The 25,131-nt window shown below is 43.8% G+C and overlaps 1 pseudogene; it reads right to left on the minus strand.

Annotated features, from left to right (window-relative positions):
* Window positions 1-6,228: 6,228 nt before the first annotated feature.
* On the minus strand, window positions 6,229-14,345 carry LOC140470520 (heat shock 70 kDa protein-like; annotated as a pseudogene).
* Between the last annotated feature and the right edge of the window lie 10,786 nt (window positions 14,346-25,131).

Below are 25,131 nucleotides of genomic sequence, written 5' to 3' on the forward strand. Positions count from 1 at the left end.
CAAATGGAGTTGAATATAGATAAGTGTGAGGTCTTGCTTTTTTGGAAAGTCAAATCAAGGTAGAATTTTTATGTGATGGTAGGGCCTTAAGGCATGTCGTGGAACAGAGGAATCTTAGAGTTCAGATTCACAGTTCTATGAAAGCGGAACCAGAGATAGGCAGAGCAGTGAATAAGTTTTTCGATACACTTCCCTTCATTAGTCGGAGCATTCAGTATCGACACTAGGAAATTATGTTGCAGTCATACAACACATTGGTCAGGCAACACTTGGAATCACGTGTACAGTACTGATAACCTATTTACAGGAAGGATGTCATAAGCTGGAAAAAGTGCAGTCGAAATTTACAAGGATGCTGTTTGGACTAAACAGGCTTTGTTATAATAAAATGTTGGTCAAAATAGGACATTTTCTTTAGAGCGTAGGAGACTGAAGTTTACCTTAATGAGGTGCATAAATTCATGAAAGGCATGGATAGGGTGAATGCACTCAGTCTTTTTCCGAGGGTGGGGGAATCGGGGAATTTTACCGAGGACTAGAGGACATCAGTTTAAGGTCATAGTGGAAAGAACAGAAGGGAACCTGAGCGTCAACTTTTTCTTAATAGAGGGTGATATGCATATGGCATGAGCTTCCAGTGGAAGATGTTGAGACGGTTACATTAACAACATGTAAGTGGCACTTGGACAAACATATAGATACGAAATGATTAGAAGGAAATAGGCCAGGGGTCGGGAAATTGAGTTAGCGTGAACAGACATTTTGGTAAGCATGTATCAGTTTGGGCCAACGGGCCTGTCTCCGTGCTGTAGAACTTTATGATTCTGTGAATGAGCTTCAGGAGCTGAGATTGCCTTCTTTGCCCATCATCCAGATGGGCGTGAGCAACCTCTGTATGGATTTCAGATCTGGGGCCAGTGTGTGAGTGTGTGTCAGGTGAGGAGTGAAGGGAGGGACAGGCAATGCAGTCTGGATTCAAGTATTGTGCTAATGTTTTCTCTCTCACCAGATAACACCACCCACCCTCCCAATTCAAAGCATTCGACTCGACCATTTGCAAGAATACCAACTTAAGTAGTAAACTGACATTTGCTCTACAGAGGACATGTGCTCCAGATGCACACAGGGACTCGGTATTCAGCACTTCCAGACGCTGATGGATACCCCATCAATGTTCAGGGACACTTCGTGACAGTTAGAGATGGGCACGCGATGCTGGCCTTGCCAGTGACATTCCCATTCAAACATTTTCAAAAGTCGATCTGCTGAAATCCTCCCGGTGTCAACCAAAAACAAATTCATCACACTGCGGGCTTGGTAATTTAATTATATATTTTATCTGGCCAAAGATAAAAATCCCACAATACCAGGTTATATTCCAACATATTTATTTGGAAGCACTGGCTTTAGGAGCTCTGTCCTTAATGAGGTGCTTTATCTGGCCATCACTTTCTGAGCTTGACTGGCTTCTGCTGTCTCAGAGTGTGGAGCTTCTCACTGACTGACGCTGGTCTTCTTTGTCCACAGGTGTCAAGAATCCTGCAATCTTTGTCAGGACAGTCAGCGTTAAATGGTACTTTGAAACATTCAGCAAGTAAGTTAAAGATTCATGGCACCACAGGTCACTTTGTTAAACATAAACAAACTTTATTGCGCAAATGGGAAGCGAAAGAAAGCATCATTTTAAAACACAATCCAAATTATCCTTATAACGTTTTAAATTCAATTTCCCTTTACAGCCGAAGATTTTCAAAGCATGAAGTCTTGAAGAATCATTCACTTTCTGAAGGGATCAACCAAAACATATGCCATAGCCTACTGGAAGTTACTTCGACACCTTCCCAGTTTTTCATTCTTATACCTGTGATTTCTAGAGTTTTCTGTCTGAAAATGTTCCACTGTCTGTGTTGACACAGCCGCCTGCAAAAGCCCGGCAATTCGTTCATGGCTGGTTACAATCTTCCATAGTTATGTTTTTCTGATGCGTTTTTATGTTTGAGGGGCAAAATTGGTTTCTAAATTTGTTTTTAAAACATATTTCCGATTAATGCAACGAACATTTGGAAAATGATTTTTTTTTCTAAGAAACGTTTCAGCTAAGCCAGCAACTCAAAATATTTTTATTTCTTTGACAACTGGAGTGACTTTGCTGAAAATATAAATGCTTCAGAATTGATAGCACCGATTTTAATTCGTGGTAATTGCGTTGGAAAAATTGGCCGTGCAGAAGCTTCCCTTTTTGATAGAACATTTCCCTGGGGAAACAGCAGCCACTTTTACCAACACTGATTTACTCCTTGATCACCAGCAATTTGCATGAAAAGTCCCACCCTTTTACAGTGAGAACAGATCACTGTCACTGTCACATTTACATCTTCAGCACCAATCTTTGACCACCTTGTGGTGACACAGTTTGCGGACAAACGGCGTCTCCCCAGTGAGAACTTGTGTGTGCAGGCTGGGTAATGCAGTAAATCATTCCCCTCACTGGCTATTTACTCTGGCTGTTGAGCGAGTGCAGTGTCGGTTCACGAGGTCATTTCCTGGAATGGCGGCACTACCTTACGCTTAAAGATTGGAGCGTCTGGGCTTGTATACCCTTGCGTTTAGAAGACTGAGAGGGGTTCTCATTGAGTGATATAAGATTATGAAATGATTGGATACTCTGGAGGCAGGAAAATGTTTCCGCTGATGGGTGAGTGCCGAACCAGAGGACATAGCTTAAAAATAAGGGCTAGACCACTTAGTTCAGCGGTGAGGAGAAACTTCTTCACCCAGACAGTAGTGGCTGTGTTGAATGCTCTGCCCAGAGTGCAGTGGAGGCCCAGTCTCTGGATTCTTTTAAGAAAGAGTTGAAGAGAGCTCTCAAGGACAGTGGAGTCAATGGTTATGGAGATAAGACAGGAACAGGATACTGAGTAAGGATGATTAGCCATGATCATATTGACTGGTGGTGCAGGCTCGAATGGCAGAATGGCCACCTCCTGCACCTATTGTCTATTGTCTATTGTCACTGAAAGTAGGGGAATGGACTCACCGCATTGTGGACTTATTGATTTCTCTGAAAGTGGGTAAATCTGTGAATCACTTCCCACACTGAGAGCAGGTGAACAGCTTCTCCCCAGTGTGAACCGGCTGGTGAATAAATAAGCCAGATAAGTGAGCAAATCCTTTCAAACAATCACAGCGATTGTACGGCCTGTCCTCAGCGTGACCTCGATTGTCTCTCATCACGTTAGCTGAACTGGTGAATTCGTTCCCTAAATCAGAACCGGGAATGCCCTCCTCCGATTACACACTTGCTTGAGTGTCAGCAGAGCAGATGTATCAACGAGTCCCTTCGCCTGGTCAGAGTTGCATGGCCTATCCACAGCTTGAACTTTCTGGTGTGTCAGCAGATTGGAGATAACAATTGTGAGAGGTAATTTCGGTTTAAACTTTAAGATGTGCCTGGACCACAGACTGATCTATAATAAAAGACAAAACTTTTGTTTCTTTTCTAAAACATTTTGTATACTCAAAAGTAGAATAGTTTAAATTGTGCAGAATGCTGACAATTTGTGAGCAGAGTAAAAACAAACAGGCCCTTGATTGATGAAACCATAAACACAGACAGGCAAGGAGAAGTCCTTGACTGATAGAGGCTGCAAGACAGGGAAACGACTCGAGAGACATCTGCTACAGATTGATACAGAGACATCTGCTACAGCACAGAGAAGAATAAGTCTTTGACTGATAAGACTACAGGGAGAGAAAAATAACACCTCTAGGGTCTGGAGACATTTGTTGCAGACTTTGTGATAAGGATGCAAGTTGGAGAATAATGATGTTTTTAAGAATGTGAACCTCATGGCTCATTAAGAGCCAGGGAGGGGAGGGTCTGGAGACATTTGTTGCAGACTTTGTGATAAGGATGCAAGTTGGAGAATAATGATGTTTTTAAGAATGTGAACCTCATGGCTTGTTAGAGCCAAGGAGGGGAGGGATTTGTACTGTATATAATGAGAAACTTTGTAAGCCTCAGCGCGCCTTTTACTCAGAAGGGTGCCCGACTCTGCAGACTTGCTAATAAAACTTTGTTTTCCTGAATTTGTCTAGAGCGATTATTAAGAAGCGATTTTCGTTTCTAACAACTTGGGGGCTCGTTGTCCGGGATCAACACTCCGGCCGCGGGGGGAGCTGAGGAAGGACATCGGAGAAGGTGCACCCTGCTGATTTCAGCAGTCCCTGATTCCTTGCTTGTCGCCCCGCGCGGCTTGAGCGAGTGATATCCGGGAGGCTCAGGAAAACAAAGGAGGGGTGTGGCCGAGGCAGTGGGGACGGTTAACGATCGAGTAATTTCGGTGCACCGAACCCAGGTAAGAAAAACTTGCGGGGACCGTGTTTCCGGACGCCTGGGGACCTACGGGGTGCCTGTGGATTTTTCTACAGAGACGTAGGACTCAGGTATCTAGAGACCGGGGCTGGCCTGTGAGGGATTTTGCAGAGACCGTGTTTGCGGAGGAACGTGTACCTACGGGGTGCCTGTGATCTGTGTCACAGAGACGTAGGACACAGGAATCCAAAGACCGGGGGTGCCTGCAAAGGAACCTGGGCGATCACGGGACTGAAGGTCCGGGAATTGGCTACATTGTGATAGATTATCACGGGAGAAATACGAAGTCCTCGGAAATGGGAAATAAGGGATCTAAGGCGATTAAGGGATGGGCTGGGGTATGTTTTGTTATTTGTAGATAGAATAAGTATAAGTAGCAGGAAATGATCTTGGAAACATATGTTGTAAAATCCATATAAGTGGGAGCTTATAAAAATAATGGGTAAAGATGCTGCTGGGAGTTGTCCACAGACCCATCAACAGTAGCTTTCTTTGGGACAGAATAGTTCAGGGAGAAAATAAGGTGTGTAAAAAACAGGCAGTATATTTATCACTGGTGATTTTAATTTTCATGTAGATTGGGAAAATCAAGTTGCCTAAGGAAGTCAGAAGGACACTTTTCTAGAATCATATGTTCTACATCCAAATGGGAATCAAGCTATTTTGCGTCTGATAATATATACTGAGGAAGGTTTAATACATGATCACAAAGTAAAAATAAACTCTAAAGGTTACAGTGACCATAATATGATAGAAGTTAGCATTCATGTTAAGAGTAAGAAACTTGGGTTGAAAACAACTGTGCTATAAACTCGAAGAAGGTAGGCATTGTGCAGAGTTAACTGGAGTGGACTCAGAAAGAAGTTTAATAGAAAAGACAACTAATGAACAACTGCACACTTTTATGAAAATAGTTCATGACTCCCAGTTTCCTCAGTGAGGAAAAATGATTCCAGGAAGGGAATATCAAAGAATGATTAACCAAGAAAAAAAAAACAGACAGAGTTGAAAGAAAAGTCATAAAAATGGAAAAGATTGTGAGAGAATCAATGTCTGGAAGGTATCAAAAAAAAACTTAAATTTTGCTGCAAACAAAAAAACATTTATGACAGCAACAGACACACAATGCATGAAAATTGGTCCTATCCACTTAATGATTCAAATGGTTAAACAAGCTTTTGGAGAACACAAAGGACATCATCTGAAAATTGGTTGTGCACGGAGAGAAATTGTATTATTGATAGCCACTGCTCGGATGTTATGCATTTTCCACCAAAGATATTTAATTGTGATTACTTTCCCCAATAATTGCATACAAATTAAGTCTGCAAAGGCTGCCAATTGTTATAACACCACCTTCTTGTGGTCTGTATGAAAATAGAATCTCTGTTGTATACTATTTATTATAAGGGAACACTGTTCCAACTACATGACAGAAAGGATAGCTGGCTTGCTTAACTGTAAGTATAACCTGTCTAAACAATAACTTCTCAGGATTAGTGACAACTGACTGAATTTCTGAATCATACGGTGCATTCTTGTAGTGTGCAGAAAACTGAGAAAGAACTCCATTAGCAGCTAAAAGGGTGTAAACTACTCAATGTATAAAACATACAGGAAACAGTTTGCAGAAAAATTCACCATTGACACGTTTAATTGCTACCATTCAAACACCCAAACTTCAGAAATGTAGGCCATCATTTACCTAACTGTGCAAATGTCCAAATCAACTGGGTTTACAGAAGCCCCGAGAAATTCTAAAGGACTGTTGCAATTTCAGGGAGGTGGGGGGATGGAATGGTGGAGAAGAGAGACCAACTGAAAATGATATTACTTTGAAGAGAGTTAAAGTTTCAATCAACCTCTTCAATTGTTGGTCCACCAGAAGGGTCCTTTCTGACTTGTTCTGAGAATGGCCCTTCGGGCATACCTCCCTGGTAAAGTTTGGCAATGATGGGCTTGCATATTTTTTTTTTTTCAAATCTTTCAACTGCTGCTCAAAGTCCTCCTTCTCTGCTGTTTGGTTTGCCTCCAGCCAGGAGATGGCCTGGTTACACTTTTCGATGACTTTGTTCTTATCTTCCTCACTGATCTTGCCTTTCGTTTTCTCTTCCTCCACTGAACTCTTCATGTTAAATGCGTACGACTCCAGGGAATTCTTGGCTGTAATTTTCTCACGCTGCATATCATCCTGACCTTTGTACCTCTCCGCTTCCTGCACTATCCTCTCGATCTCCTCCTTACTCAACCTGCCCTTGTTATTGGTGATGGTGATTTTGCTCTCTTTGCCAGTGCTCTTGTCCACAGCAGAGACATTCAAGATGCCATTTGCGTCACTATCAAAGGTGACCTCAATCTGTGGTACACCACGTGGCGCAGGAGGGATCCCACTGAGGTCAAATTTGCCCAAGAGAACTCCGGAGGAAAGGTCTCCTGGCTCACACTCCGCCGCTCGACTTCCTCTTGCATAAGGTGGAGCCCGGAGACTGGGTACTTGTTAAGACCTGGAAGGCCGAAAAGCTCCAGCCGCGGTGGGAAGGACCGTTCCTGGTTCTGTTAACAACTGAAGCAGCTGTTCGGACGAAAGAGAAAGGGTGGGTCCGCGCATTAAGGATAAAGGGGCCTGTTCCATCTGAAGAAGAAAGCACTTGGACATGCGAGCAAGGGGACAAGCCGTTGGTGGTAAAACTGAAAAGACAGCAATAATGAACTCTACTTGGACTGTATTGGTGGGGATATTGATCAATTTACTCCTGTATGTGGGGGAGGGTGAGGGGAGATGTGACAAATGTCGAACTACAGTAAGACTTGGGATTCGAATCTACTCGGGATCATTTGTGTCCCATTCCTATGTGGACGATAGGTGTTACGATGTGAGTGCACGACACGAATGTTGGGAGGATGGGAGACCCTATTATCAGGTATATAATAAAGGATACGGTGGCAAAATCCGTGGATGCCCTATAAATGACCGCTGGGTGTGTATTAGCAAAACTGGGAGGTGGGACCTATCCTCCGTGTTGCGCAGGGAACAGGTTGACAGAGTCAAGGAGACCAAGATACAGATCACTGATCGGGGGTTGGGGAAGGAGCAAGACCGTTAGGGAACGGTCGTGTTCCCTAAAGTGCCATCCGTATACGAAGAGGTAGAAGGAAAAATTGAACTCCCTGATGTAACACAAAACCTGTTTATTGATCTTACCTCTAGGATAGCCACTGTTTTAAATGTTAGCAATTGCTGGGTTTGTGGGGGGCCGCATATGTCGGAACAATGGCCGTGGACTGGTCACAGCTTAGACATAGGGGAATTGCAGCAAACCACTTGGACTCATGTCAACAACAGAAAAAGCCAGGGGTGGAGACTGACAAACAGCCCTGAGGGCCAGTTCTGTATTGAAGGCAAGGGGACAGTGGAGGTAGGGATTAGTCCCTGTCAGAATGTATTGGATGCAACCACGCGAGTATGGTGGCCTCAGGATATTACTTGGTACATTGCAAACCGGGATCATGGAAATTGCGTTCCATTACGTACTGATTCCTCCTCTGACGAGCTGGGGACTGATTACTGGAATTGCAGTGGTCCTAGTCCTTATGAGGGCGTCCCTGGGGTAAAGGAACTGTGGGATGATGTTGTGAGGCAGGGAGGGCCTGCTCCAGATGGCCTATTTTGGATATGCGGTAATCAGGCATACTCCACACTGCCCATGGGATGGGCTGGGGTATGCTTCCTGGGTCTAATACGACCTGCGTTCTTCCTATTACCCCGGGAGGAAGGCGATGATTTGGGAGTTAAACTCTTTGACTCCCTCCGTAGGTCGCCAAGGGATATCCAAGTCGGTGATTGGGGGGATGAGTGGCCACCGGCCCGGGTTATTGAATACTACGGGCCAGCTACATGGGCACAGGACGGATCATGGGGATACCGTACTCCTATCTATATGTTAAATCGAATTATTAGGCTCCAAGCAGTCGTAGAGGTTATTACTAACCGGACTGCCCTGGCCCTGGAGTTGCTGGCTAAGCAGCAGAATCAGATGAGGGCTGCTATATATCAAAACCGACTTGCCTTGGATTATCTGTTGGCCTCGGAGGGGGGGTGTGTACGGGAAGTTTAACCTGACTAACTGCTGTCTAGAAATTGACGATAATGGTAAAGCGGTTTTGGAAATTTCCGATGAAATTCGGAAATTGGCCCATGTGCCAGTACAATCTTGGCGTCCTCTTAGTGGCATCGGATGGTGGGATGGTCTCCTAGGTGGTAGTTGGTGGCGCACGGCGTTGCTGGTGGTTGGGGGGGTGTGATTCTTCTTCTCGTATTACCCTGCCTAACCCCCTGTATTCAGTTTTTAATTCAGAAAAATATTTCCCGACTCCAGGCAGTGGTGGTTCCACAACATGGGACGCGTGAACTTAAAATGATGTTGCTGCGAAAGACCAAGGATTTCCCGGGCCCTTGAGGAGGGGGGGCTATATTGGTCAGGCACATCTTAAAGAAAGAAAAGGGTGGAATTGTGAGAGGTAATTTCGGTTTAAACTTTAAGATGTGCCTGGACCACAGACTGATCTATAATAAAAGACAAAACTTTTGTTTATTTTCTAAAACATTTTGTATACTCAAAAGTAGAATAGTTTAAATTGTGCAGAATGCTGACAATTTGTGAGCAGAGTAAAAACAAACAGGCCCTTGATTGATGAAACCATAAACACAGACAGGGAAGGAGAAGTCCTTGACTGATAGAGGCTGCAAGACAGGGAAACGACTCGAGAGACATCTGCTACAGATTGATACAGAGACATCTGCTACAGCACAGAGAAGAATAAGTCTTTGACTGATAAGACTACAGGGAGAGAAAAATAACACCTCTAGGGTCTGGAGACATTTGTTGCAGACTTTGTGATAAGGATGCAAGTTGGAGAATAATGATGTTTTTAAGAATGTGAACCTCATGGCTCATTAAGAGCCAGGGAGGGGAGGGTCTGGAGACATTTGTTGCAGACTTTGTGATAAGGATGCAAGTTGGAGAATAATGATGTTTTTAAGAATGTGAACCTCATGGCTTGTTAGAGCCAAGGAGGGGAGGGATTTGTACTGTATATAATGAGAAACTTTGTAAGCCTCAGCGCGCCTTTTACTCAGAAGGGTGCCCGACTCTGCAGACTTGCTAATAAAACTTTGTTTTCCTGAATTTGTCTAGAGCGATTATTAAGAAGCGATTTTCGTTTCTAACACACTGAATCCTTTGTCACACACAAAACAGATGAAAGGCCTCTCCCCAGTGTGTTTCCGCCCATGACTCACCAATGCGGATGGATAATAGAATACCTTCCCACAATGCACACATTTCCAGGGTTTATCCATGCTGAAACTGTTCGCATTCTCTCTCCAGGTTTAACAATCAGTTGAAGCCTCGTCCAAACAGAGAACGTGTGAATGGTCTGTCTCTGGTGTGAATTGTGCAATTTTCCTTTTAGGCTGTTTTAAGTTTTTCTCACTCTCCGTGCACTGAAACACTCTCACAAGGATGTGTGTGTATCATCATGTTTTTGTCCATAATTTGAAGTAGACAGAACAGAGAAGCATATCTCTCTCCACATAGAAAGTTCCATGATGTTCACATACTGACAAAATCAAGTGCTTTCAGACCTTTACATGATGTTAATATCCGATTTCTTTCAGCAAATCCTTCCCTTCTATTATCCTGTAAATAACAGTTTAAAACTATCGCAGTGAAAGATAAAATTTCAAAAGAAAATATTCTAAGTTGATGCAAAATCAGACCATTTGATAGATTTATTTTTACTGTTGATGCAGACTCGATGGGCTGAACAGCCATTATTAAACTGAATGGTCAAATGCTAGTTGTAGAGTCGTTCAGATGTACAGCATGAAAACAAACCTTTCGCTCCAACTCATCCATGCCAAGCAGATATCCTCACCTAAACTCGTCCCATTTGCCAGCACTTGGTCCATATCCTTGTAACCCTTCCTATTCATGCCCCCATCCAGATTCCTTTTATATGCTGGAACTGTTATAGCCTCCACCACTACATCTGGCAGCTTATTCCAATTATGCACCATCCTCTGTGTGATAAAGTTGCCCGTCAGTTTCCCTTTTTTTCTTTCTCCTCTCACCCTAAACCTCTAGTTCTGCACTTGCTCACCCCAGAGAAAACATTTTGTCTGTTTTTCGTTTTGATGCACCCCCATGATTTTATAAATTTCTACAAGGTCATCGCTCAGCCTCCGACGCTCCAGGGAAAACACCCCCTGCCTATTTAACCTCTCTGTATTGTTCAAAGCTTCCAACGCTGGCAACATCGTTGTAAATCTTTCCTCAACCCTTTCAAGTTTCTCAACATCCTTCCAATAGGAGGAACAGCATTGCACTCAGTGTTCCAAAAATGGTCTAACCAATGCCCTGTATAGCCGCAACATGGCCTCCCAACTCCTGTACTCAATGTTCTGACCAATAAAGGAAAGCATACGAAATGTCTTCTTCTCTATTCTATCTATTTGCGACTTTACTTTCAAGGAACTATCAACTTACACTCCAACGTCTTTTTGTTCAGCAACAGTCCATTACACTTTACCGTGATTTGCATAAGTCCTGCAGAGATTTTCGTTTCCAAAATACAGCATCTCGCATTTAACTAAATTAAAGTCCATTTGCTTCTCCTCAGCTCATTGGCCCATCTCAACTTCGCTGTCCTCTATACCTACAATTTTGTGGTCATCTGCTAATTATACCTACATTTACATTCAACGAATTCTTATAAATGACAAAATGGAGTGGAACCACACCAGTTCCTATAGCACGCCACTATTGACAGGCCTCCAGTAAGATCAGCAACCTCCACCACCACCATCTGTTTTGTACCTTACAGTCAGTTCTCCATCCAAATGACTAGTTTTCCCTATATTCCATGATATCCAACCTACCAACCAGTCTCCCATGGGGAACGTTGTCAAACTGAAGTCCGTATAGGTCATATCCACATCTCTACCTTCATGAATCCTTTTCGTTACATCTTCAAAAAACACAACTATGTTTGTGAGACATGATTTCTCACTCACAAAGCCATGTTGACTTTCCCTATTCAGTCTTTGCCTTTCCAAATAGATGTACATCCTGTCCTTCAGGATTTCCTCCAAAAACTTGCCCATCACCGACGGCATGCTCCCTGGTCCATAATTCCCACACTTTTCCTGAACATATTTCTTAAATAGTGGCACGAAGTTAGCCAACTTCCAGTATTCTGGCACCTCACTTGTTACTATGATGATACAAATTTCTCAATCAAAGTTACCAACAATCACTTCCCACTAAACTCTAGGATATACCTGATCAGATCCTGGAGATGTGTCCACTTTTATGTGTTTCAAAACATCCCACACTTCCTGTTCTGTAATATGGACATTTTTCTCGATGTCACCATCTATTTCCCCACGCTCTTTTTTTTCCACAGTAAACACTGCTGCAAAATACTCGTTTCGTATCTCCCCATCTCCTGCGGCTCCACTCATAGGCTGCCTTACTGATAATTGAAATGCCCTGTTCTGTCCATAGTTATCTTTTTGTCTTTAACGTGTTTTCAAAACCCTTTGGGTTCTCCTTAACCCTATTTGCCAAAGCTATTTCATGCCCCCTTTTTGCCCTCCTGGTTTCATTCTTAAGTTTTCTCCTACTGCCTTTATACTCTTCTAAGGATTCTCTCGATCTCTCCTGTCTATATCTTCTTTCTTTTAACCAAATCTTAATTTCTCTCATCATCCAGGATTCCCTACATCTACTAGTCTTTGCTTACAACCGAATGCAATATACTGCTTCTGGACACTCGTTATCTCATTTCTGAAAGCTCCCCACATTTTCCAGCAGTGCCTTTATCTCTTGACGTCTCCTCTGCAACCACCCTCACTCCAATTCAGTTTTTCTAAGTTTTTGCCTAATATCATCAAAATTATCCTTCCTCCGATGTTGAACTTAAACTTTAATATCCAGTCGATTCTTTTCCTTCACTATTTTATAATTAATAGTGTTGCAGTTTCTGGTCTCAATGTGCTCCCCCACTGACACCGCAGCCCCTGCCTTATTTCCCAAACGTCGGTCAATTTTTACACTATTCCCAGTCGGAGCATCTGCATACTGAGTCAGAAAGCTTCCTTGTACACATTTAAAATCCTGCCCAACTAAACCCGTTGGCAATCACAGTCTACGTTTGGAAAGTTAAAATCCCCGACCGTAACCACCCTATTGTTCTTACATATGACGGAAATCTCATTTCTTATTTGTTTATCAGTTTCCTGCTGTCTATTATGGGATGGCTAATACACTTGCGATCAGGTTATCATCCCTTTCTTATTTCTCAGTTTCACCCAAAAACGCCCTGGGATGTATTCACAGCAATATTTTCCCGATGTACAGCATTAATACTCTCCCTTACCAAATCACCACATCTGTAGCATTCCGCTCCACGCCCGCCCTCCATCCCCATGCATCCTGGAACATTTGCATCCTGGAGCATATCGATGCCCGTCCTGTCCATCCATGAGCCACATTTTACTCATATTACTCATTCCGAGTTCACCTGCCTTCCCTGGTGGACTCTTGTATTGGATTCCGACTTTGTCCTCTGCTTCATTGATTCTTGCCCTGACTGTTTGATTTCGAACAAACAACGTTACAGGCACTTCGGCCCTCGGTGTTACGTCAGTCTGTGAAATTAATCTGCTACCCACCTAACCTACTCCATTCCATTATTATCCATATGTATGTCCAATTTATGCACTTTTCGTCAGCGAATCCGACTACTGCTGCAGGCAGAAGTGTTGCAGGTACGCCCGATTAATCTGAGAAAAGAAACCACTCCAAACTCTGTCCTGAAGCTGTCACTACTCAATGGAAAGCTACGCTCCTTCGTGTTAGCCTTCACTATCCGAGGCAAAAAGGCTCTCACTCTTCAACCTATTTACTCCTCTGATTATCTGATTCGCCTCGATTGAGTCACATCTCAACCTTTATCTCTCCAATGAAAACTGCCTCAGTTCCCTCAACCTTTCCTCGCAGAACCTTCCTTCCGTACCAGGAAACATCCTCGTAAACCCTCTGAAGCCTTTTCAAATCTTCTATGTCCTTCCTATAATACAGTGACCACAACTGCACGCAATACTCCAGGTATGGCCTTACCAGTGTCTTGTACAGCTAAAGCATGACTTCGTGGCTCGGAATTCAATACCCCTACCAATAAACACCAACACATCACGAGCCTTCTTAATAAACCTAACCAGCTTGGTGGCAAATTTCAGGGCTTTATGCACCTGGACACCGAGATCTCTGTTCATTTGCATTGTCAAGAACTTTACCAGTAGCCTCGTACTCCACAATCCTGTTACTTATTCCAAAGTAAACTACCTCAGACCTTTCCGCATTAAACTCCATTTGTTGCTTCTCAGCCCAGCTCTGCATCGTATCTTTGTCTCTCTGCTACCCACAACATCCTTCTGTACTATCCACATCTCTGACTACATTAGTATCATTCGCAAATTTACTAACCCATCCTTTCACACCCAACTTCAGATCATTTATAAAAATGGTAAAAAGCAGTTGTCTCGAAACAGATCCTTACGGCAAACCACTGTAACTGAGCTCCAGGATGAATATTTCCCATCAACCACTACCCTCTGTCTTCTTTCAGCTCGCCAATTTCTGATCCAAACTGCTAAATCACCTACAATCCTGAAACTCCGTATTTTGTTCAATAACTTACCGTGGGGAACAATATCAAACGCCTTACTGAAGTCCAAATACACCACCTCGACCGCTTTACTTTGACACACCTGTGTTGTCAACTTCTCGAATACCTCAATAAGTTGAGTGAGGCACGACCTAACGTTAGATCTTTCAAAGTTGCGAAAAAAATCCTCCTCTTTTTCAACCTCGATCTCATTTAATCTTGTAGCCCATATCTCCATATTCTCACTAATATTGCCTTTTGCAAACTAGGTGCTTCTCCTATGTCCTCAGATTCTACGCACAACTTTTCACTGCTATCTTTGATTGGTCTGAATCTTACGCTAGTCATTCTTTTATTCCTAATCTACCAATAGAAGGCCTGAGGGTTTCCTTTGATACTATCCGCGAACATCTTCTCATGTCCCCTCCTGGATCTTCTTAATCCGAATTTTAGATGGATTTTGGATAATTTATAATTTCTAAGCCCCCGAACTGAACCTTCACGCCTTATCAAGAGTGTCCATTGCCTGCGGTTTCTATCCCATTTTATGCATCCTAAGTCTTTCTTAAGCACATCATCATTGCCTTTCCCCTAACTATACCTCTTTCACTGCGGAATAACCTATCTCTGCCCAATTCTATTGCAAACATAACAGAATTATTGTCACTATAGCCAAAGTGCGAATCTACCTCCAAAGCTAACACCTGGGAGGTGTCATTACTCAGTACCAAATCCGAAAGAGCATCGTCCTTAGTTGGCCTGTTTAAATGCTCTCTCCTTTCGACCACCGTCTTTGCTATCCATTCTCTGCATTCCAGGGACACCTCTGAGGCGTATAGAAAACTCCCAACAGGCAGATCTCTCTTTCCTGCTTCTAACGTCAGCCCAAACTACCTCAGTGGATGAGTCCTGCTGCAATACTACCCTTGATTAACAATGCCACACGTCCCTCCTCTTTTTACATCATATCTGTTCTTGCTAAAACATCCAAATCCCAGATTCAGTTTCAATCAATCTTGTCGCTCTTCTAGCCATGTTTGCGAAATGGCCACAGCATAGAACTCCCAGGTACCAATCCATGCTGCAACCACCTAATTCTGGATTCTCCTGGCATTGAAGTTCACACATTTCAAACCAGCATCGTGATTGTCAGTGCCCACAATCGACCTTGTAATCCTACCCCTGACCTCACTAGCCTCAACCTCCTGTACACTGGACCAACAATTCAGATTCCCATTTTCTTGTTGCATTGATTTAACACTTCTCTACAAAGAGGATTAGCAAATTCGACACCACCCACACACACCCCACGGGATATTGGTACCCGTCTAGTTCAGGTGAAGACCATCCTGTTTGGAGAGGTCCCACCTTGCCCAGAAAGAGCTCCAATTACCCAAACTCCAAAACCCTTCCTCCTGCACCATCCCTGTCGCCATATGCTTAACTCTACCCACTCGCTATTCCTTGCTTCACTAGCACGTGACACAGGCAGCAATCCAGAGTTAAGCACCGTTTCTTCCATCTCCAAGCTTCCACCCTACCTCCCTGAGTTTCTGCCTTAGATTCCCACCTTTATTTCTACTTATGTCGTTGGTGCCTATGTGGACCACGACTTGGGGCTGCTCATCCTCTCCTCAAGGTTCCTGAAAACATGATCAGAGACATCACGGATCCTGGCACCTGGGAGGCAACACACCAATTGTGATTCTCTCTCATTCCCACAAAACCTCTGAACTGTTCCACACTATAGAGTCCCCACTGACTAAAGCTCTTCTCTTCCCCCTTCCCTTCTCAATAAAAGTGACAGATTGTGCGCCAAAGACCGGTGCCACATTTCTTACCACTGGTAAGTAATCCTTTCCATCAATATCCAAAACGGCACACTTGTTATTGAGGAGAGAATCCTGTACTGAATTTCAGCTTCCCTTTCTTACCCTGAAGGTAACCAAACTACCTTCTTCACGTAGTTGTCGAGTAACTACCTCCCAATAGCGGTTCTCAATAATCCCCTCCGCCTCCTGAATGATCCAAAGTTCATCCAAGTCCCGCTCCAGTTCCCTAACACGGTTCTCGAGGATCTAGAGTTGGGTGCACTTCCTACAAATGAAGTCAGCAGTGACACTAGAGGCGACCCATACCACCCCACATACTGCAGGAGGAATATTCAACTGCCAGAACCTCCATTCCCACTCATCTAAATTCCCAAGTACACGGCTGAAAAAAAAATGAAACTCGAAAGAATACACTTGCCACTTTAACAACCAATGCACCGAATTTTCTTTTTTTTTGTTTCGAGGAGGAGGATGGGTGCAAGGCAGTACCCGAGTAGTGTTTTGGTAAAGGAGCCACCCAAATATGTAAACTCTTGACCTCTCAGACTGCTTCCAGAAACTGAAAAAGCCTGAACTAAGAGAAATTTAAACTGTGCACTCTCAATCAATAGATTGAATTCAACCAAAAAACTCAATCAATTTCATCATTTATATCAATTATTTGGATGTGAGCTGAAGAGGTACAGTTAATAAGTTTGGAGATGACACGAAAATCGGCGGTGTAGTCGACAGCAAAGGAGGTTTTCTCGTCTTACAACTGGTTCTTGATGACATTAGCCAATGCGGTGAGGGGTGATAGATAGACTTTAATTTAGATAAATGCGAGGTGCTGCATTTTGGGAAAGCAAACCTCAACAGGAGTTATAACTTAATCGTAATGTCATCGGGACAATTGACAAACAAAGGGACCTTGGGGTGTCGGTTCATAGCTCATTGAACGTTCAGTCACAGTTAGATAGGAGAGTGAAGAAGACGTTTGGTATGCTTTCCTTTATGATTAGATTAGATGAGATTACTTACAATGTGGAAATATGCCCTTTGGAACAACAAGTCCATACTGAACCTCCGAAGAGCAACTCATCCAGACCCATTACCCTATAATTACCCCTTCACCAAACACTACCGGCAATTGAGCGTGGCCAATTAACTTAACCTGCACATTTTTGGAGTGTGGGAGGAAACCGGAGCACCCGGAGGAAGCCCACGCTGACACGGGGAGAATGTGCAAACTCCACACAGACAGTTGCCTGAAGTGTGAATTGAATCCGGGTCTACGGCGCTGTGAGGCAGCAGTGCTAATCACTGTGCCACTTTGCCGCACATTTGTAAAAGGATTGAGTATGGGAGTTGGGAGGTCTTGTTGTGGCTGAAGAGAACTTTGGTCATGCCACGTTTGGAATATTGAATGCAATTCTGGTCTCCTTCCTATGGGAAGGTTGTCGTGAAACTTGAAAGAGTTCAGAAAATATTCACAAGGATGTTGTAAGGTTTGGATGATTTTTACTACAGGGAGAGCCTGAATAGGCTCGGGTTGTTTCCCTGAAACTTTGGAGGCTGAGGGGAGACCTTACAGCTGTTTATAAAATCATGAGGAACATGGATACGATAAATAGATAAGGGCTTTTCAGTCGGGTGAGGGAGTCCATGATGAGAGGGCATATATTGAGGGTGAGAGTGAAAATAAATGAAAGGGGCATAAAGGGCAACCTTTTTTCACATAGAGTGTGGTTCGTGTGTGGAATGGGCTGCCAGAGGAAGTGGTGGGGGCAAGCATAAATTCAACATTTTAAAGGCACCTGAATGGGTATATGAATAGGAAGGGTTTGGAGCGATATGAATCAGGTTTTGGCTGGTGGGGCTAGATTGAGTTGAGAGAACTAGTTGGCATATTCGAGTTGGAACGAAAGCGTTTGTTTCCATGCTGTACATCTCTGTGAGTCCAAGGCACAGCTTTCAATAAAACATACAATCAAGGAAGAACCCATTCTACTCATTACTGTACACTGAGAACAAAGTTACACGTTAAAAATTACAGACTTATTTGTTCTTCTCAGCCAAGATCGGTAACAACATGTGGATGTAATATTACCATGATAATATCAAATATGTACAGTGTAACAGAACAAGGTATATCCCGATCTAATATTAATTTAATGCCTCATCACATGTGAGCTGTTGCTTGAAATCACCCGTTTTAATTATGAACATTATGAAAATACCACATTCTGTTAGCCAGATAAATAAGTGTGCCAAAATGACTGAGTCAATGACGTCACAATCACACGCAGACATTGCTGGATAAGCTCAGAGGGTCTGGCGGCATCAGTGGAGAGAAATCACAGTTGACATTTCCTGTCGAGTGACCCTTCCTTCGAACAATAAACGCGCCACCGTCTTTCAGAGAGCGGGTGGCCTGGACCGTAATTTCCAGAAACTGGCCCCAATTCCCCACTGTTCAATTCTTGCAAGTTTCCAATATAACGCAGAATCAGACAAAAAAACCTGAAAAACAGAACAAGGTTCACAGATTATATCAGACTGCAGGATATTTCAGTCTGACTAAAGCTCAATCTTCATTCAGAGAGAGATGAGGAGCAGCAGCAGCAACTTCTTTGAGCACGAATGAGCACTCCAGTACATGGTCTAACTTTCGCATTCGGGCAATGAGGAGAGCTGATGGACTGGAGGACCAGCTTGCTTCAGGTCCTGCAGGATTTCCAATTGGCCAACGGTGAGGCTGTTCAATGGAAGGCTTACATTGCCCTTGAACGTGTGCTTGCGCGATTCTGATTTATAGATAAATGATTACATCTATTTTTAAGTAAATCAACTCATCGAGCTTATTCACCCAAGTACAACACTGGCACATCCATATTCTTTGTGCAACTGGAATCTTGGAGGTAGTATGGAGAGAAAGTTAGCAACTAGGATACATGAACACCAGCTAGCCACAAAAAGACACGACCCCATCTCCCTCATAGCCCTACACACGGATGAAAAAAAAAACACCATTTCGATTGGGACAACACATCTATGCTGGGACAGGCTAAGCAAAGACATGCCAGAGTATTCCTTGAGGCCTGGCACTCCAACCACAACGCCACAAACAAGCAAATAGATCTAGATGCCATCTCTCAACCCCTCAGAAAACGAACAGGAAATGACATCACCACAAACCCCAGGAACCCCATCCAGGAGAAAGATATAAATAGAAAGCAGGAGACAACAGCTTCGCTTCACTTGGAGGTCGCCACTGATGATGTTACCGAGCCAGGTAATGAAACGTCTGGATATCAAACCTATAGCTCAGCGAGCAAACCTACACCCTAAATGGAGGGACATATTTGAATCAATTGAAGAGGAGCATTTCCATTCTTTATATAATTTGTACTGGGCGAAAGTGAAACCGTAGATGTTGGAATTAGAGTCGAAGGTGTGGTGCTGAAAAGAGGCAGCAGGTCAGGCAGCATCCGAATTGCAGGAGAATCGGCGTTTTGGGCATAAGCCCTCGATATTGTACTGACTCATGTGCACTCACAAGATAATTCACGGTGTCTTTTTAAACACCAATATGCCCCTCAGTCTGTCGTCAATCAGATGACTGCTTCACCCATCAGCGCTCATCCGAGGAGCTCTCAGCTGCTGGATGTCGGCATTCCCAGGAGTTGGGCAACACAGAGTTAAACTTTTGTGCAATAAAGGAAGCAACCTCCATCTGTCTTTCTCTGCAAATGGCGCGCTGTAATGCTATTGCTGAAGGAATCTCATTTTAGTACTGCTGGAGGAACGTGAGAGTGAGGAACAAGCGTATGCAATTATAGTCTATACCACCATTTAATATGACAATGGCTGAACTCATCTCGACTTGAATTCTACTTTTCTGTCCGCTCATCATAATCCTTCAGCCAGCCAGTAATTGCAATCTGTCTCTATCTTCCTTTGAATTTATTCCATATCCAGTCATCCGCCAACCTGTGGGAAATAAATCTTATCATTTCAAAACTCTTTGAGGGAATAATTTCTCCTCATTACTCTTAAAAATCTAATACCTGTTTGCCTCAAACTTTTGTATTTTCTCGATGTAGATGCGCGTGACACGCTCGGGAAGAATTTATGACATTTTCTTGTTCCCCTTGAGAATGCAGGCTGAGCTGCCGACTTGAACCGCTGTATTCCACGTTCTACAGGTTCACTCACAATATACTTCTGGAGAGAATTGCAGGGATTTAACCGAGTGACACCGAAGGGATGATTGATACATTTTCAGGGTCGAAAGTGGCTCGGAAGTGAGCTTAAAAGGGGTGGAGTTCCCATGTCTATGCTACCCTTATCCTCCCAGATGGAAGAGGTCACGAACTTGGAAGGTGCTGACCGATGAGCTTGCATGACTTTCTGCACGCCATCGTTTAGTTAGTCCCTACTACGGCATCGGAATGTGAGTGGTGGAGGGAGGAGATGTGGATCTAATTAAACAGGCTTGCTTGTTGACAAGCTTCTTGAGTGCTGTTGGTGCAGCACCCATCTATGTAATTAGGGAATCACCCTTAGGAGACGCAACAGCAAGACCCAAGTATCTGCCATCTGTGATTGTCTGTCTCCATCTGGGTCTTTCTGTTTCCCGTATCTGTCTCACAATCGCCAAAGGTCTTGAATCGCTCTCTTATATTATTTCCATCACTCACTCCCTGCTGTCTTGATCTCTCTCACAGATCCGTTATGGGTGGGAAATCATGTCTCACACACTTGATTGAATTTTTTTGAAGAAGTAATAAAGAACATTGAGGAGACAGAGCAGTAGATGTGATCTATATGGATTTCAGTAAGGCGTTAGACAAGGCTCCCCATAGGAGACTGATTAGCAAGGTTAGATCTCACGGAATACAGAGAGAACTAGCCATTTTGAAACAGAACTGGTTCAAAGGTAAAGACAGAGGATGGTTGTTTTTCTTGGGTGGTTGGAGGGTGGTTGGAGGGTTGTTTTTCAGACTGGAGACCTGTGCCCAGTGGAGTGCCACAAGGATCCATGTGGGACCTTCTAATTTTTGTCATTTACACAAATGATTTGGATGTGAGCATAAGAGGTACAGTTAGTAAGTTTGCAGATGACACCAAAATTGGAGGTGTATTGAACAGCGAAGAGGATTACCTCAGATTACAACAGGATCTGGAGCAGATGGGCCAATGGGCTGAGAAGTGGCAGATGGAGTTTTAGTCAGATAAATGCGAGGTGCTGCATTTTGGGAAAGCAAATCTTAACAGGACTTATACAATTAATGGTAATGTCCGAGAGTGTATTGCTGAACAAAGAGATCTTGCAATGCAGGTTAATAGCTCCTTGAATGTGGAATCGCAGGTAGATACGATAGTGAAGAAGGCCTTTGGTATGTTTTCCTTTTCTGGTCAGAATATTGAGTCCAAGAGTTAGTAGGTCATGTTGCGGCTGTGCAGATAATTGGTTAGGCCACTATTGGAATATTGCGTGCAATTCTCATCTCCTTCCTATCGTAAAGATGTTGTGCAACTTGAAAGGGTTCAGAAAAGATTTACATGAATGTTACCAGGGTTCGAGGATCTGAGCTACAGGGAGAGGCTGTACAGGCTGCGGCTGCTTTCCCTGGAGCAACGGTGGGCAGAGGGGTGACCTTTTAGAGGCTTACAAAATTATGATGGGCATGGATGGGATAAATAGACAACGGTCTTTTTGCCCTGGGGTTGGGGAGTCCAGAACTAGAGGGAATAGGTTTACGGTGAGAGTGGAAAGATGCAAAAGAGACATAAGTGGCAAAAGTTTCACGCAGAAGGTGGCACGTATATGGAATGAGCTGCCAGAAGATGTGGTGGAGGCTGTTGCAATTGCAACATCTAAGAGGTATTTGGATGGGTATATGGATAGTAATGGTTTGGAGGGATATGGGCCGGGTGCTGGCAGATGGGACGAGATTGGGTTGGGATATCTGGTCGGCATGGATGGGCATGGGCTGAACCAGATGGTCTGTTTCCATGCTGCACATCTCTATGCCTGTATGACTCTGTGTCTTGATAAATGTGAGCTATTGCATTTTGGCACAACAAGCAAGGAGAGGGCTCAAACAATCAATGGTGCTGCCTTATGTAGTAACGCAGAACAGAGAGACCAATGGGTGTGCGTTCATTATTCTTTAAAGGTTGTTTCACTGATGGAAAGGATAGTTGAAAAGGTTTTGGGTACGTTTACCTTCATTGGTCAGTCCTTTGGGTTTAAGACTTGGGATGTTATGTTGAGATTGTACAAGATATTGATGAGGCTTCTTTTGTAATACCGTTTCCTGTTCTGGTCACCCAGTTATAGCAAGAATATTAACAAGTTGGACAGATACAGAAGATATTTACAGAAGAGAACAGGAGGATGTTGGAAGTTTATAAGGTAAGGAGAGACACAGATAGAGTTGCTGCTAGCTGTCTTCTCCTGAGATTGGGAATTTCCAGACTGGTGTACATGCTTAAAGTGAGAGGCAAGAGAATTTTTTGAAACAGACATCAGAGGCAAACTTTGTACACAGTGAGTGGTTCGCATGTGGAATCAGCTTCCTGATGAGGTGGTGGAGCCAGGCAAAATTACACCGTTTATGAGACATCTGGATGGATCTATCAATAGGGAAGATTTGGAGGGATATGGGAAGGTGCAGGCATGTGATACGAGTTTAGTGTAGGATAATGTTCGGCCTGAACTAATGGAACAAATGGGTCTGTATCGGCCCTGTGTGTCGCTACGTTTGTCCGTGTATCGGCCCTGTGTGTCGCTACGTTTGTCCGTGTTTATTTCTCGTTCAATAGCTGTCTTTCTGTCTCATGTCTCTCTCCCCCAATGCTCCCCCCCCCCCCCCCACACCCCGCAAGGAACCAGAGCGGCAGTGTTTTTCTGACAAGGACCTGAAATGTCCAGATACCCCCAACAGCGGCTTTCTGATCTTTGCTGACAATCGCTGGAGTCCCGGTGCCCTGGACTATATCAGTACCCATTTCCCATTGGCAATGATGTGCTAGGCCAGGGTGAGGGGGTCCGAAGTGCAATGAGGTGCAAACCGCAGCTAATCCCTGACAAAAGTATCATACAGCACATCACACATCGAACATGCAGCAGCAAAGCATCCAAGTCTATGATATCTCTCTGCCCACCCCCGAAATGTCTCAATCAACAAGTGTCTCTTTCTCTTGTGTTCACCTTTTTTTTTATTTCTCCTTCTCTCTGTCTGTCTTGATCTCTGTCACAGTCATTCTTCCTATGCCTCATCGACCTTCTGTCTTTCTCTCCCAATAGCTTTCTTTCTGCGTCATCATTTTTCCTTGCACTCTCACTGCCTCGAACTCAGTGCCTCCTCGATCTTTTTCTGTCTCTCACACCTTCTGTCCATCCGTCTCGCCATCTCTATTTCACAGTCTCTATCTCTGGAGCAACAACAGCGTCATACGTTTCATGCCATGAGCTCTCCTCAATAGCAAATTTTCGCTCTTCGTTTCCCTCCTTTTATCCATGATAGGTCATTCATTGCGAAATACATCAATGATATTTCGACGTGCCCTCACTGAGTAAATTGATCTGTCTACGCCATCTGTCTCTGTTTTTCATTCACTATTCATTCCTACACCATGACCCCAGTCCCAAAGCTTAAAAAGGATAGTGTATCTAACACACCGTGACTCCCAGTCCCAGAGGCGGAACAATTGGGAGGCCACACTGAAGTTGTGCAGAACATTGGTTAGTCCACGTTTAGAATTCTGCGTGCAATTCCTGTCTCATTCCAATTGGAAGGCTGTTGGAGTCATCGAGTCATAGAGATACACAGCAAGGAAACAGATCCTTCAGTCCAAGTTGCCCTCACCAACCAGATATCTGAACCTCATCTAGTCCAATTTGCCAGCAATGGGCCCTCATCCTTCTTCCTACTTCCTCCACTTCCTTCTCACATACCCATCCAGATGCCTTTTAAATGTTGCAATTGTACCAGCCTCCACAAATTTGCCTGGCAGCTCATTCCATATTTGTATCACCCTCTGTGCGAAAAACCTATCACTTATGTCCCACTAATAACGTTCCCATTTCATCTAAAGCTTACCCTATCTCGTTCTGAACACACAACACCACATACACCGCCAATCTGAAAGAAAATACCTTGTCGATATATTCTATCGATGCCGCTCATGATTTTGCAAACCTCCATATGGTCACCCCTCTGCCTCCGACGCACCAGGGGATAGCAGCCCCAGCCGATCTTCCTACACCACAAATCCTCCAAAACTGGGAACATCCTTGTAAAGCTTTTTGGAACTCTTTCAAGTTTCACAACATCCTTCCGTTAGGAAGGAGACCAGAATTGCATGCAATATTCTTAAACTCGCCTGACCAGTGTCCTGTATAACTGCAGCATGACCTCCCAACTCCTATATTCAAAGCTCTTACCAGTAAAGGAAAGCATACCAAACGCCTTCTTCACTATCCTATTTACCTGCAACTTTACTCTCAAGTAACTATGAGCCTGCACTCCAAGGTCCCTTTGCTCAGCAGCACTCGACAGGACTTTACCATGAAGTGTATAAATCCTGCTTGATTTGCTTTTGCAAAATGCAGCACCTCGCATTTATCTCAATTAAACTCCATCTGCCACACCTCAGACCATTGACCCATTTGATTAAGATCCCATTGTATTTTCAGGTTATCTAAATCGCTCTCCACTGCACTGCTAAATTTGGTGTCATCTGCGAACCGAAAACTATATCTCGAATATTCCATGTTACGTCCTTTCCATGCTCCCGTACCATCTGAGAAGCTTCACATGGGGCATGTGCAAGTGTAGACCATCAGTGATACAATGGCGCATTCCCGAAGAATGTGTGGATTTCCGCGAATGGCAGTCCTTTCTTCATTGAAAATCTGACTGCAGTGTTTTACAGTGTTTTAAAGTGTTTTACACTTTTGATTTTCGTGTTGTCCCCATGATGTTTCTACTGTCCAGGAGTGCATGGTGGAACTTGGAAGCTGGCGGAATTTAAATTCAGTTAATAAATCAGGAACTGAAAGCAAGCCATCAGTGATAGTGATCCGGGAGCTGTCATGGATTGCCCTGATGACGTCTCTGTTTTGCTAATGTCCGTTAGGTCATCATTTCCTGATCTGGCCCACAGACCCACAACAATTTGATTGATTGTTTATGCTCT

The sequence above is a fragment of the Chiloscyllium punctatum genome, chromosome 51 (assembly GCF_047496795.1).
Source record: "Chiloscyllium punctatum isolate Juve2018m chromosome 51, sChiPun1.3, whole genome shotgun sequence".
Classification (NCBI taxonomy): Eukaryota; Metazoa; Chordata; class Chondrichthyes; order Orectolobiformes; family Hemiscylliidae; genus Chiloscyllium; species Chiloscyllium punctatum.